General features: G+C 39.1%; 1 long non-coding RNA gene across 4 annotated transcripts in view; it reads right to left on the bottom strand.

Moving 5' to 3' along the window:
* Positions 1-15,191, bottom strand: part of LOC123944119 — a 68,366-nt gene that overhangs the window by 35,209 nt on the left and 17,966 nt on the right. For 2 of the 4 annotated variants that reach the window (XR_006818738.1, XR_006818737.1), the window contains exon 2: positions 9,632-9,665. The exons of 1 other annotated variant lie outside the window; for it this stretch is intronic. This is a non-coding gene — a long non-coding RNA (uncharacterized LOC123944119). Of the gene's footprint in view, positions 1-6,911; positions 6,958-9,631; positions 9,666-15,191 lie in introns of those variants that run through there. One more of the 4 variants, XR_006818740.1, reaches the window with a different exon arrangement.

Raw genomic sequence — 15,191 nt, 5'->3', positions numbered from 1 at the left:
AGAGACGCAATGATTAGTAGAGACATTGAATTAGTAGAATGGATTAAACTTGACTGAGATTCCTGGCTGGCTCAGTTGGTAGAGTATGTGACTCTTAATCTCAGGGTCATGAGTTCAACCCCCCTTGGGGGATAGAGTTTATTTAAAAGAACAACAACAACAAACTTGACTGGTAATTTGAGGTACAGAGTGGAAAAGAAGACAGAGCTGAATTTTAAGTTTATAGCCTGGTTTGAGAAAGAACTGGTTAGATATATGATAATGAGCTTAGAAGCAGCAGAACCTTCACAACAGCCTGCAATAGAACATGTAGTTCTGAAACTCTGAGAATAGTTAAGTCTATTCAACTAACTTCTACTGCCCCACTGTCCTAAGCCAAGGAGGCCTGGACATGACTAGAAGTCATCAAAATGAGTCTTGTGCTGACCTGATTATGTGATAGACATGCAAATTTGTATCTTCATTTTTTCATTTGTAAGATAAGAATGCCAAAATTTACTCAGCTCCTGGAAGCACTGAGCAGCCACAGGAGACACTGGAGATTCTTTTGAGAAGCCCCTGAGACTTTTAGTAGGCCTTTAATCCTTTTTGGATTTTGCCTATATAGATATGCATTAGAATAAGTTGATTCAAAAGGAATTGCTGATTTTTCTGTCAGATTGACCCACAAAAATGGGCAATTTCCCAGGGTTTGCTTGAACCGTGCTCTGCAATGCAGAATACTTAAAAGAGGATTTTTATGAACATGGTCACATTGCTTTCCAAGTCTGTTGGAATGGCCATTGTTCCCAGAAGCCTATTATCTAATTTTATCACTAAACTCAAAAAGAGAGATGGTTTAAGTCTTCATTTGCATTTGAATAAATATTATGATTATAACAGATGGTTTGCTATGACGAAAAGAATATTTTTTGTCTACATTTTTAATTATAACATTCGTATTGCCTTTTACAATTTACAAAGAGTTTCTATCTATACTTTCTTTTTAAAATTATTTTATTTTATTTATTTATGAGAGAGAGTGCAGGGGGAGGAGCAGAGAAAGAGGGACAAGCAGACTCGACTCTACCTGCAGAGCCCAACGCAGAGCTGGATCTCATGACCCTGAGATCATGACCTGAGATGAAACCAAGAGTCAGATGCTTAACCGACTGAGCCACCCAGGCACCGCTCCATCTGTACTTTCTTACCCTACATTCACAACTATGCTGTGAGATACACAATGCCAATCGAATTATACCCTTTTTATAAATGAGGAAACAGGCTCAGAGCGATCTATTCATCAAGCAGACTTGAACCCAGGGCTAGAGACCTACATAGACAAATTAGAAATAATGATAAATATATACATTATATATATAATTTTTACATAATTTTTTATAAGAAGTTAGCTATTTTATGCTAATCCAAAGGTATTTTGAAATTTGTGTTCAAATTTTGATATTTAAAATTAATTTACTTTTGGGGCACCTGGGTTGCTCAGTCAGTTAAATGTATACCTCTGGCTGAGGTCATGATCCCAGGGTCCTGGGATCAAGCTCCCATCTTCAGGCTTCCTATTCATCAGAGAGTCTGCTTCTCCCTCTCCTCTCCAACCCACTCATGCTCTCTCTTTCTATTTCTCTCTCAGATAAATATACAAAATCTAAAAAAAAAAAAAAAATTACTTTTGTATGGGGGAAGGGTAAAGAAGGCAGATATTATTCTGAAATAACTTTTTTTTTTTTTTTGGTGTTCCCATTGATTGAAGTAACTTATTACTAGGCCTTCATTCCTTTGTAGCATCTCTGTTCTTCTGAATGAAAGACCTACAGAGACTCTCTCCTTGACCAAACGTTAATTAGGTTCTTCTGAAACCTCTTCTCAAATAGGCCTTGGCTTTGGCTTCTGTGTCTGTCTCTGCAACACCCAATTTTAGCAAGGATTCTGCTAAGTCAGGTTAGAGAGAGTCTCCTGCCATTGATCACCCAGGTCTGCCTTTAGCAAGAATTGTATTAAGTTGGTCTAGTCAGAATCCTTCCTTACCCATGATGTTTCCTTTTAGTAATTTTCCATCCACTGACCCCCACACAGCCCTCTACCTATAAATCTCCAGTCGATCATGCTGTATTGGGAACTGTGCCCAGTTCTACAGTGAGGTCTCTTTTCCCCTATTGTAATAATTCCTAAATAAAATCTGTTCATACTGACTAAACTACTGCCCGGCTCTGATTTTCTTTTTTTTTTTTTCCCCTTTCAAAGATTTTATTTATTTGAGAGAGAAAGAGAAAGCAAGCAGGGGGGAGCAGCAGAGGCAGAGGGAGAAGCAGAGGCAGAGGGAGAAGCAGGCTCCCCACTGAGCAGGGAGCCCACTATGGGATTCGATCCCAGGACTCTGGGACCATGGCCCGAGCCAAAGGCAGATGCTTAACGGACTGAGGCACCCAGGAGCCCCTCTGATTTCCTTTAACAAGATGTTCAAAATGATGGTGATTTCTGGTTTTCCTATGGTCAGTTGAAAAGTTTTCCCATGGTCAGTTGCCCCAAAGAGGCTTACAAAGAATTTTCCGAATGTGTTCCAATTCAGAAGGATGAGCCTTTGAAGACTCTTTACTGTGTGATCACTAGGTGAAAGAAATAATCTCCATTGTTACTATAAAACCTTGGGCAAATCTCCATTCTCTTCTGAACCTCAGTTTTTTTCATTCATAGAGATAAGGAAGTTTGATGAGATCAACAGTGTTCAGACTTCTTAGTTTCAGATTTCCAAAGAAAAATTGAAGGTGGTAGGAGACAACAGGCACAGAATTGCCAATTTTTTATTTTTACAAATACAAAATTAAAAAAACTAAACATATCACTTACAATATCACAATAATTTCATACGGTTAAAACAACAACAAAAAAAGTACGTTAGATATAATCTGAGGAGATTTCCTCCAAAAATGACAGTTGTGAAACTTACTCTGACATTTTCACTACAGACCGGAGAAAACATTGTTATGGATTTGGCACTGGTGACAATCAAGACACCAGAGGCCCTCCTATATATCCCTCTCGTAGGTTTCAGAACATGCTACCTCAAAATATGGTTCTTGGGCATATTCAATATTTTAAGCTGAAAGAATTTGAGAAACAGCAGGTGCGGGAAGGAATTCCAAACTCTTCTGCTCCTCTGAAGCAGGTCATAAGACCCTCTCATGAGAAGTGCACTCCCTACACTCAGAGGAAATCTCTGAAGATGGAGGGATGCTGCAAGGAGTCCACATAGGCCTTGTTAAGTTCTCCCCAGTTTACTACCCTTAGCTCAGACCCTTCTGTTGCATCACAGTTTTCTATGACTTTCTACTCTTCATCAGACCTAGTATAAAAAGTCTTAGGCTTAGGGGTGCCTGGGTGGCTCAGGGGGTTAAAGCCTCTGCTTTCGGCTCAGGTCATGATCTCAGGGTCCTGGGATCAAGCCCCGTGCCGAGCAGAGAGCCTGCTTCCTCCCCCCTCTCTCTGCCTGCCTCTTGGCCTGCTTATGATCTCTGTCTCTCTCTGTCAAATAAATAAATAACATCTTTTTAAAAAAAGTCTCAGGTTTAACTGTGCTTCTTCAGGTTCTCATTTCCTTACGAAGGCTCCCATGTCATGTAAAACTTCTATTAAGTAATTTTGGGGGCACCTGGGTGGCTCAGTCAGTTAAGTATCTGCCTTTGACTCAGCTCAAGATCCCAGGGTCCTGGGACTGAGCCCCATGTCAGGCGCTCTGCTCAGTGGGGAGCCTGCTACTCCCTCTCCCACTGCCTGCTACTCCCCCTGCTTATTCTGTCTGTCTGTCAAATAAATGAATCTTCAAAAAATAAAATATTAAAAATAAATAAATTTGATTATTTTCTCCTGTTAATCTCTCTTTGTCAGTTTAATATTCAGGCCCAGCCAGGGACCCTAAGAGTGTTGCTGGAAAGCTTTTCTTTCCCTACACCTTCTGTTTCTTTATTACTAGGTGTTAATGTATCCTGGATAGATCTTTGATAATAATGCCATGAGTTGATCATCAGTGAACAGATAAGGGCATTTTTGTCTAAAACCTGGCAACAACATCCAAGCATTAACAAGAGGTGCCAGCTTCAGAATTAGAATTAGTATTAGGGACATCCTTAAGGAAATTTAGGGCTTGTGTACTCTATGACCTCTACCATTCTCTGTGATTCAAATGCTATCTGCAGTTTGCTATTATTTTTTCAAAAGAGACCAGGCATAGGAGTGTGTGTGTGTGTGTGTGTGTGTGTGTGTGTGTGTATAGTCTGGCACGGAATAAAGTTTTTGTCAGGTGAAACAGCCACTATCTTCTGCTGCTTCTTTCAGGAAACAAAAAATCTAAACCAGCCTCTATTTTAATACAGATCAGAATCTGCTTAGAAGCAAAATTTCCTTGTGAGTCAGAGACAAAGATTTAGGAAATAATTTGAATGTCATACTCTTTAACTTGTTAACACTGTTGTTTAACTTAAAATGTTTGCTTTTTTTTTTTTTTTAAAGATTTTATTTATTTATTTGACAGAGAGAGATCACAAGTAGGCAGAGAGGCAAACAGAGAGAGTGAGAGGGAAGCAGGCTCCCTGCCGAGCAGAGAGCCTGATGCGGGACTCGATCCCAGGACCCTGAGATCATGACCTGAGCCGAAGGCAGTGGCTTAAACCACTGAGCCACCCAGGCGCCCCAAAATGTTTGCTTTTAAAATGATTTTTAAAATTATATGTGTTTATTATTAAAAAATTTAAAAAAGCATAAAGTAAAGTAAAAATAACTCAGAATCCCATCATCTGGAAGAAACAACCATAAATATTTTAGTGGATATTTCTTCATTCTTTTTCTACAGATATGAATATGCTTTTAAAAAGTGGGGTCAGACTTTACTATTTTTAGTGCTCTTTTCACTTGTAACATTTTGTGAGAAAAATACGAGTTTTCCCATCATTTAATATTAGTGTATCCTATGAATAGACTTATATCATTCTCTTGATTTTTATTGTTTCAATTTTTCAGTATTATATAAAAAGCTATTCTGAACATGCCTGTTCATCTTTATTTGTACCCCCTCTTTCCCATTCTAGTGTAATAGTGTAAATGCCACTGGAAGAATGATGAATCAGAGGGATGTATACTTAAACAAATTTGATATAAATTACTCACCAAAAAGGGCATTCGCACAAATAATGTTAAAATGTTCCCATTTCAGGGCGCCTGGGTAGCTCAGTGGGTTAAAGCCTCTGCCTTCGGCTCAGGTCATGATCCCAGGGTCCTGGGACTGAGCCCCGCATCGGGCCCTCTGCTCTGCGGACAGCCTGCTTCCTCCTCTCTCTCTCTGCCTGCCTCTCTGCCTACTTGTGATCTCTGTCTGTCAGATAAATAAACAAAATCTTAATAAAATAAAATAAAATAAAATGTTCCCATTTCTGGGCACCTGGCTGGCTCAGTCAGTAGAACATGGGACTTGGGATGCCTGGGTGGCTCAGTCAGTTAAGCATCTGCCTTTGGCTCAGGTCATGATCCTAGGTCCTGGAATGGAGTCCTGCATTGGGCTCCTTGCTTAGGAGGGAGCCTGCTTCTGCCTCTCCCTCCTGCTCCAGCTGCTTGCTCTCTCTCTCACTCTCTGACAAATAAATATATAAAGTCTTAAAAAAAAAAAAAAAGATATGGAACTCTTGATCTCAGGGATAGATATTCTAAAATAAGTACTAAAATAAATAAGTTTATTTATTTTAAAAAAACTTTCCCATTTCATTGCATTTAGTCAGTGCTGAGTATTTTCTTTATTCTAAATCTTCAGTAATTTGAGGGCATAACAATAGTATCTCATTGTTTTCACTTGCATTTCTTTTATTAATAGTGAATTTAAATATTTTTTCATGTTTGTAGTTCAATTTATTTGTTATTTACTTTTTTTTTAATTTAAAGATTTTATTTATTTATTTGACAGACAGAGATGACAAGTAGACAGAGAGGCAGGCAGAGAGAGAGGGGGAAGTAGGCTCCCTGCTGAGGAGCCACTGAGCCACCCAGGTGCCCCTGTTATTTACTTTTAACATTGGTTATGTTTTTGTATAAATAAGTTTTACATTTTTATGTAATCAAAGATATGATTTTCATTCATTTATTTTTTTTGCCTTTATTGTTCTTTGTCCTTTCTTTTTGCTTAGGAAAACTCCTATCTGGCATCAAATTCATATTCATCTCTAATTTCTTCCACTTACACATATGACTTCTGTTGTTGAATACTGTCTAGAATTTGGGGCATTTGGGTTGCTCAGTTGGTTAAGCAGCTGCCTTTGGCTCAGGTCATGATCAGGGTCCTGGGATTGAGCCCTGAGTCAGGTTCTGTGTTCAGCAGGGAGTGTGTTCCTCCCTCCCCCACTGACACTTCCCCCATTCCTGCTCTTCGTCCCTTTCTTTCTCAAATGAATAAATAAAAAAATCTTAAAAAAAAAAAAAAAAGAGAAGAATTTGGTGCACCTGGGTGGCTCAGTGGGTGAAGCCTCTGCCTTCAGCTCAGGTCATGATCCCAGGGTCCTAGGATCGAGCCCCGCATAGAGCTCTCTGCTCAGCGGGGAGCCTGCTTCCTCCTCTCTCTCTGCCTGCCTTTCTCCCTACTTGTGATCTCTTTCTCTCTGTCAAATAAATAAATAGAACCTTAAAATTAAAAAAAAAAAATTTCCCTCATAAGGTTAAATTAAGTGGGAAATCTGCTTTATCCCAACTTTAGTGTTTCATCAATCAGTATGATATTGGTACTTGGTCTGAAATTCCTTAACTGCTAAATTATTACTGTCTTATTATTCATAGTTTCTCTTCATAAATACTGTTGAGATCAGTTTGACATTATTTTGTATTGTAGAGACAGAAATTAACCTAAAATGCAGATTACCAAATAAACATCAAAAATATACCTTGGGAGGCACCAAATGGCTCATTTGGTTAAGTGTTCGCCTTTGGCTCAGGTCATGATTCCAGCATCCTGGCATTGAGCCCCACATCCAGCTCCCTGCTCAGTGGGGAGCCTGCTTCTCCCTCTTCCTCTGCTGCTCCCCCTGCTTGTGTGCTCTCTCTCTGTCAAATAAATAAATCAAATCTTTATATATATATATGTATATATACATATATATATATATATATATATATATATATACACGCACACGCACACACACATACACTATTGGGGGTGCCTGGGTGGCACAGTCTATGAAGTATTCAACTCTTGTTTCAGCTTGGGTTGTGATCTCATAGTGGTGAGATCAAGCCCCAAGTTGGGCTCCATACTCAGTTCAGAGTCTGCTTGGGATTTTCTCTCCCTCTCCCTTTTCCCGTACTGCTTGTGCTCTCTCTCTAAAATGGATGAATAAATCTTTTTTTTAATCTTAAAAAAATAGTAATAATAAGATTCCTTGGATATGCTATTTTAATAGCCTCCATAAAAATGTGATATATATATATTGTTTATTATTTGATTCCCCCCTCATTGATCTTGTTACTGTTATTCTTATTACTAAAATTGAACATTCTTAGTATATTTATGGCCTACTTGACATTCATCAACTGGTTCATCCTTATTTTTTTCTGGGTTAAATATTATGTCCAAATTTCAAGAAAGTCTAAGCATATTAATATTGAAATGTGTAATATTCCCTTTTTTTGAATGTGTAATATTCCTAATTATCATTGCTGGGTCCCTAAGTATGGCAAATTTCTGATAACATAGAAAAATGAAATAAAAAAGGGAGAGAAACTCTGTCAAAATCATGTAGTTTCAGTAATAACTATTTTAGTAATGACAGTTTTCACAGAGCAATTGATTTTCAGCTAGAGGGTTTCTTCACTGTTCCAGACAGCAAATGTGTATTAAATAGGATCTCAGGTTCAATTCTCAGAAGGGTTTTGCTTAGCAACCTCCCAAGCTATATTAATTGAGAATGAATGTGAAGAATGTCTGTGTCTCTCAGGTTACTTCTAATGTTTCTTTCCAGATTCCACTTGACTTTCTACTTCTATGTTTATACTGTTTTTCCAAGTATTGTCTTTTAGCTTTTCAACAACTAATTTCTCTGTACTTCTGTCCTTGTAAGTCCCTCCAGATTTGGTGTGATCATAAGGATTCCTGCTTCAAAGACAATTAGGAAGCAGAACCAGTGCTATGCAAGCTAATGGTTGCACAAAACAATTCTGAGTATCAAGGTCACAGACAAAGGGCACTACTCCAAACTGGAAAGAAAACAGTGTGTGCTTGGCACAAACTGTCACTGAACCCTGGTCTTTGCTTCAGGCAAATGCTTTCCACCTGCATTCATCTGGTATCTCCTTCTTGCTCTTGGTCAGAGTCAAAGAAAATTTACTGCTAATTCGATACAAATAATTAAGGTGGTTCCTAGACCTCACTTGAAGGGTAAATTCTTCCTATGGTATTAATATTTCTTTTTTTTTCAAAGATTTTATTTATTTATTTGACAGAGAGAGATCACAAGTAGGCAGAGAGGCAGGCAGAGAAAGAGGGAAGCAGGCTCCCCGCAGAGCAGAGAGCCCGACGTGGGGCTTGATCTCAGGACCCTGAGATCATGATCTGAGCCAAAGGCAGAGGCTCAACCCACTGAACCACCCAGGCACTCCTGGTATTAATATTTCAAAATCAAAGTGAATAACTGGACTTTTCAATTGTCCCATCCAAGCACTAACCAGACCCAGCCCAGCTTAGCTTCTACAATCAGGCACAGTCTGGTGTGGCTCTGGATATGGTTTTTCCACGCTTGTCTAGCAAAAGCTGTCACAATTGGGTCCCACAGAAAGGAACACTAAATGGCTACTTTACCCTGCATGTCAGTGCTTAACAAAGATAAACGTACTAGAAAATAATGGGAATATTTACTATATCACTTTTCTTAGGTTACTGCCCCTGAGCAAAGGGGTTGCTTCTCAAGTTTAGGGTACCGAAGGTCATCTGGGGTGCTTATTAAACTGTAGCTTCTTGGACCCCAAATCCAGAAATTATGATTTGGAAGGCCACAAGTGCAGGGATCTCTGTTTACCAAGTATCTTAAACTGATTCTGATGCAAGTGATCAGAAACCCTCGACTGCAGCTTTTACCATAGACTTGAAAGCTAACCACCCTGATTAGTTCTGTTATTGGCCAGTTGTTTTTAAATTTAGTTTCTCCATTTTCAAAACTGACAGTGAGACCTGACCCATCTGATTCCTTGGGGCTAGGTGAAGTTGAACACCATTATGTTGGGTTTATCCCAGAAGAAAGACACCAATAGCCTGAACAAAAAGAACGGCCTTTTTAAAATAAATGAGTAATTAAAATAACAATAAGAAGCCAAAACCAAAATAACTAGAGAATGGAGAAAAACCTAAGAGGAGGGAGGATAACCCTCATCTAAGTAATCCAGAATCATCTCCGTACTATACAGGTTCTTAGTCCTAACCCTTAACATCCTCGTACAGCAGAAAGCTGGCACAGACTGCACTCCTTATGAGGCAAATTTTTCTCTGGTGTGTGGGCCCGCCCTGCCTACTCGGGTGTGTCAAGCCTGATAATTTCTGAAGGAAAAATGTAAGCCAATGCTTTCCCCCAACATCAGAGATTAGCCCTAATAAGAATAAATACAACCCACTTACCTTAATTATTAAATTCTCCTGGAAAGAATCTACCCTGAGGGAAAATGAAAAATATTAAAAATTAATAAACAAAACATTGAGACTTGTGGTTATTTCTATAGGGGAGAAGAGAGCAGGATGCAACCAGAGAGAAGCACACAGCCAGGCTTCCAAGTTATAGGCAGTGTTTCATTTCCTAAGTTGGAAGTGGATACTAAGATGTTCATTTTATTAATCTTTAAGTTGCTCATATATGCTTTATGCAAGTTTTGGATTTGATATAAATCACCTTAAATTTATTTTTATTTTTTAAAATTTTTTAAAAATTTAAATTCCATTAGCCAATATATAGTACATAATGAGCTTCAGATGTAGAGTTCGATAAAGGATTGAACTCTACAGGATTTTTTTTTTTTTTTAAGATTTTATTTATTTATTTGACAGAGAGAGATCACAGGTAGATAGAGAGGCAGGCAGAGAGAGAGAGAGAGGGAAGCAGGCTCCCCGCCAAGCAGAGAGCCCGATGCGGGACTCGATCCCAGGACCTGAGATCATGACCTGAGCCGAAGGCAGTGGCCCAACCCACTGAGCCACCCAGGCGCCCTGGGATTTTTTTTTTTTTTTAAAGTAATCTCTACATTAAGTATGGGGCTTGAACTCACAAACCCAAGATCAAGAGTTACATGCTCTACTGACTAAGCCAGCCAGACACCCCTTAACACCTTTAATTTTTAAACATTTTTATACTATAAAGCTGTATTTTAACACTGCAGTGTTATTTATAACAACAACAGCATAAAATGGAAGCAGCCTATTGGAATGGTTGAAGTGAACATTGATGAGGGGAGGAGGAATCAAAAAAAAAAGTGAACATTGGTTCAACCGTATGCTGAACCATAACCAATGGAATATTATTCAATTATTTGAAATATGATTTTGTAGCACTATGGGGGAAAAAGTTTATGGTAGGGGCATCTGGGTAGCTCAGTTGGTTAAGAGTCTGCCTCCGGTGTGAGTCATGATCTCAGGGTACTGGGATCAAGCTGCATTGGGCTCCTTGCTCATCAGGGAGCCTGTTTCTCTCCCTCTCTGCGTCTCCCTCTGTTTGTGCTCTCTCTCTCTCTTTCTCTCACTATCTCTCTCTCTTTGTCAAATAAATGAAATATTTAAAACAAAAAAGTTAAAAAAAAAAGCTTTTGATAAGTTACCAAGAAATTATGTGATGAAATCCTGTAACTGGATGATTACAACCAAGTCAAACAATTCAACAATGAGAAAGTACACTACTGTGATACTGCAAGGGATTATGAGTGTGTTCCTCTTGCTTTGTTTCTCTAATGTTTTTTTAGTGTGGTCATGTTCTTATTAATAATTAAACTTTTTATTACAAAAAGAAAAAAGATTTCTCTAGAAAGCATTGTTTAGTTTTATTGTAAATTAACGTAACCCGAAATCACACTGACTTCTAAGGTTTTATACAGGAGAAAGTTTTCATGTAAAATAGTAAAAAATAAGAAAACAAAATCCTTCCCCTCACATGCTTCTCAGGAGCCTCTCAGCCTCTGCACCTCAGAGAACAAATGCCTTTTGCTAAGATTCAGTTGTCTGCCAAGACTTGGGTTTCCCCTCCTTTTGGTTCTTGTCATTGGCTAGCCTGTCTTTCCGTCACCAACGACCTCTAGTATCTTGGTCACACACACCTCACAGAAAGAAGCTGACTAATCTTAAAGCTGGGGCTGCTTCTTAGGCAACCTTTCACACAGTGCCCATTGCTACCCATTGCACAACATATTTGACTGGGAATGATAAACACCATGATTTACATTTGACTCCAGTTGCCTTGTCAGTGCCAGAAGCCGAAGTGTGTAAACATCATCCAGTGCCTTTAGAAAGAGGCTGACATTATGTTCCAGGCTCCTTAATGTTGTGTAACATGAGAGAAGGGGGGCAGGGAGCCTATGAGTAAGAATTCAGAAGCAGATGAAGATGTTAGTCACTTTCTGCTTTGTTTCTGAAAGAAAGGAAAAGCTGCCCACTTACACATTATAGCGTCAAATAAACTTATTAACACTTCAAATTTAAAAACTAGAATGAGCAAACAAATCAACAGCACTCGAAATATACTTGTATTAACCTCTCAATAAGAAATAAGCACATCTCTGGACAAGAACATTGTTTCAGTGACTGAAATAAGTCAATGGGGAAAAGCAATTGTCCTTTTTTTATTATTATTTTATTTCTTTTCAGTGTTCCAGAATTCATTGTTTATGCTGCAATTGTCCTATTATTAAAAAATACTGTTATAATTTCATCGATGTTACAATACAGAATATGTCTGACTGCAGAAACCACTATGAAAAGAAGGTTCTATTTTCTGTTTATTGAGACTGCAAGTTGCGTCTTATAAAACCCTGGAGCCTGCCCAGGTTAAGGGAAAAGAGGAGGGGGAAAACTCTCAACGAGAGGAGAATACGGATTTTAGTTGTGATTTGTTCCTAGAATATTCTCTCACCCAGATTGTTAAGTCTGTGGAATATGTAGCATATATAGTTCAGTCCATTTTTGAAGCTAGATTAGTTATTTTTAGAGTCTTCCGTCTCCCCTGTGTACACAGTGTGACAGTAACACTAATATAAAAGCCATGGGCAAATTTTGTTTGCTAATAAGATTCCAACCACTCATGAATGGACAAAGGATTCTTTAGCTAAAGAAAACAAGAATATCCACCTACAGCTTCTTTTGACTATGAAAGAAGAGCAATGTGTGTGTGTGTGTGTGTGTGTGTGTTCTCTTGGTTACAAAGAGTGTGGTTTTTATATTTTTTATTTATTTTTTTAAAAGATTTTTATTTATTTATTTGACAGACAGATCACAAGTAGGCAGAGAGGCAGGCAGAGAGAGGGGAAGGGAAGCAGGCTACCCGCTGAGCAGAGAGCCTGATGCGGGGCTTGATCCCAGGACCCTGGGATCATGACCTGAGCCGAAGGCAGAGGCTTTAACCCACTGAGCCACCCAGGTGCCCCAGAGTGTGGTTTTTAAAAAAATATTTTATTTATTAATTTGACAGAGATCACAATTAGGCAGACAGGCAGGCAGAGAGAGAGGGAAGCAGGTTCCTCGCTGAGCAGAGAGCCTGATGCAGGGCACTATCCCAGGACCCTGAGATCATGACCTGAGCTGAAGTCAGAGGCTTCAATCCACTGAACCACCCAGGTGCCCCAAAGGGTGTTTAAATAGTGTAAGAAAGTAAGGCAAAGGCTAGCCACTCTATGATAAAGTAGGATCATATGGAAAGTCATGCAGTGGTTAGCAAGATTACATTCCAATCTAACCACATTTCTTCAAGATTGAGAAAGGCAAAGTAAATTCCTTAAGAGTATCCTTGTATAATAGGTGTGAACCATACCAGTAAAATATTAGCAGATCATCTACTTTAATCTGCTCTTTCATTAATATTTAGGAATTACCATGATCAGAACCTCATCAACCAACAGTACCTGAATATGGAAGGTTATTTCCAACTTCGGAAGGACTTGTTTCCAATAGGAACAAAAGGTCGAAACTCACCTTCTGTTTAATGAATCACCAACAATTACCTTACTGTCTTTTTTTTTTTAAGATTTTATTTATTTATTTGTCAGAGGGAGAGCAAGCGAGCATAGGCAGACAGAGTGGCAGGCAGAGACAGAGGGAGAGGAAGAAGCAGGCTCCCCGCCGAGCAAGGAGCCCGATGCGGGACTCAATCCCAGGATGCTGGGATCATGATCTGAGCCGAAGGCAGCTGCCCAACCAAGCCACGCAGGCGTCCCTACCTTACTGTTCTTAATCTCTCTCTGCTAAAATTCAATCCTTAAATTAAATGTTTACAATGAAGAATCTCACCTTTGGCCCCTTGGTAACAGGAATTATTTTCAACCCCTTTTTACCACAGTCATTATTTTTTTAATGGGTCTATGGAAAATGGCCAAAATAGATTTTATGGGTCATTGGATTGCATACTATAAATGATGGTAATTCTTGCCTTTTAAAAGTAACATTTGGCCTATTCAAAATCACTTCCAGGGACTCCTGGGTGGTTCTCCCTCTGCCTTTGGCTAAGGTCATGGTTCCAGGGTCCTGGGATGGAGTCTGTATTGGGTTCCTTGCTCAGCGGGGAGCCTGCTTCTCCCTCTGCTTGCTGCTCCCACTGCTTGTGTGTGTGCTCTCTCTCTCTGATAAATAATATCTTAAAAAAAAAATCACTTCCAAGGTGAATATGATTATTTTCTTCCTAAAAACAAAACCAAACAAAAAATGATGGGAAGAATAGACCTCATCCTTAGGAGAAGAGGAGATGAAGATAACATTTCTTTCTTTCTTTTTTTCAGATTCATTTCAAATAGCTGACTGATTCAGGTATTCCTGATCCCTATGCTAGGCTCTGACTAGATTTTTATTGATCTACTCTATTGTTTCTTTAGTTTATATCACTTATTTCTGCTCTAATTTTTATTATTTCCTTCTTTCTGCTGATTTTAGGTTTTGTTTGCTCTTTTTCTAGTTCCTTTAGGTGTAGGGTTAGGTTGTTTCCTTCAGATTTTTCTTGCTCTTTGAGGTAAACCTGTACTGCTAAAGTTCCCCCTAAGAACAGCTTTTGCTGTGTCCCACAGGTTTTGAATGATTGTGAGCTATGACTAGATTTTTAAAATAAGTTTACCTGAGGAAAGGGTATTTATGATATTGTGGAGAGTACTCACGAGATCATTCTTTTAGTTATATTTTCTTCATAGAAATGCAAATAGAAAGCAATTTGCAAGTTGAACAGTTTTTTTATTATTTTTTATTCTTTTTTAAAGATTTATGTATTTATTTTAGGAAGAAAGAGCTAGCACAAGAGGGGGCAAGGGCAGAGGGAGAGAACCTGCAGGGGTCTCAATCCCACAACTCATGAGATCATGACCTGAGCCAAAAAAAAAAAAAAGGGCCAGATGCTTAACTGGCTGAGCCACCCAGGTGTACTTGAAGAATTTTTTTTTAAAGATTTTATTTATTTATTTTTAATTTATTTATTTGACAGACAGAGATCACAAGTAGGCTGAAAGGCAGGCAGAGAGAGAGAAAGGGGGAAGCAGGCTCCCTGCTGAGCAGACAGCCAGATGTGGGGCTCCATCCCAGGATCCTGGGATCATGACCTGAGCTGAAGGCAGAGGCTTTAACCCACTGAGCCACCCAGGTGTCCCTAAAAGATTTTATTTAAAAGATAAAAGATTTTATTTATTTGAGAGAGAGAGAAAGAGAAATAGTGTGAGTGGGGGGTAGTGATGGAGAGGAGAGGGAGAAGATGGCTTCTAGCTGAGCAGGGAGCCCGATGGGCTCCATCCCAGGACTCTGGGATTATGACCTGAGCCAAAGGCAGACCCTTAACTGACTGAGCCAAACAGGTGTCCCGTTTTTAAAATATATATGTTTTTAAAGATTTTATGTATTTATTTGAGAGAGAGAGAAAGAGAGCACAGAGGGAGAAGCAGACTCCCCACTAAGCAGAGAGCCTGACGCAGGACTCGATGCAGGGCTTGATCCCTGTGAATTCAAAGCCACAAAT

This window comes from Meles meles, chromosome 6 (genome assembly GCF_922984935.1).
Source record: "Meles meles chromosome 6, mMelMel3.1 paternal haplotype, whole genome shotgun sequence".
NCBI lineage: Eukaryota > Metazoa > Chordata > Mammalia > Carnivora > Mustelidae > Meles > Meles meles.
This window is presented reverse-complemented; position numbering and strand designations above follow the sequence as displayed.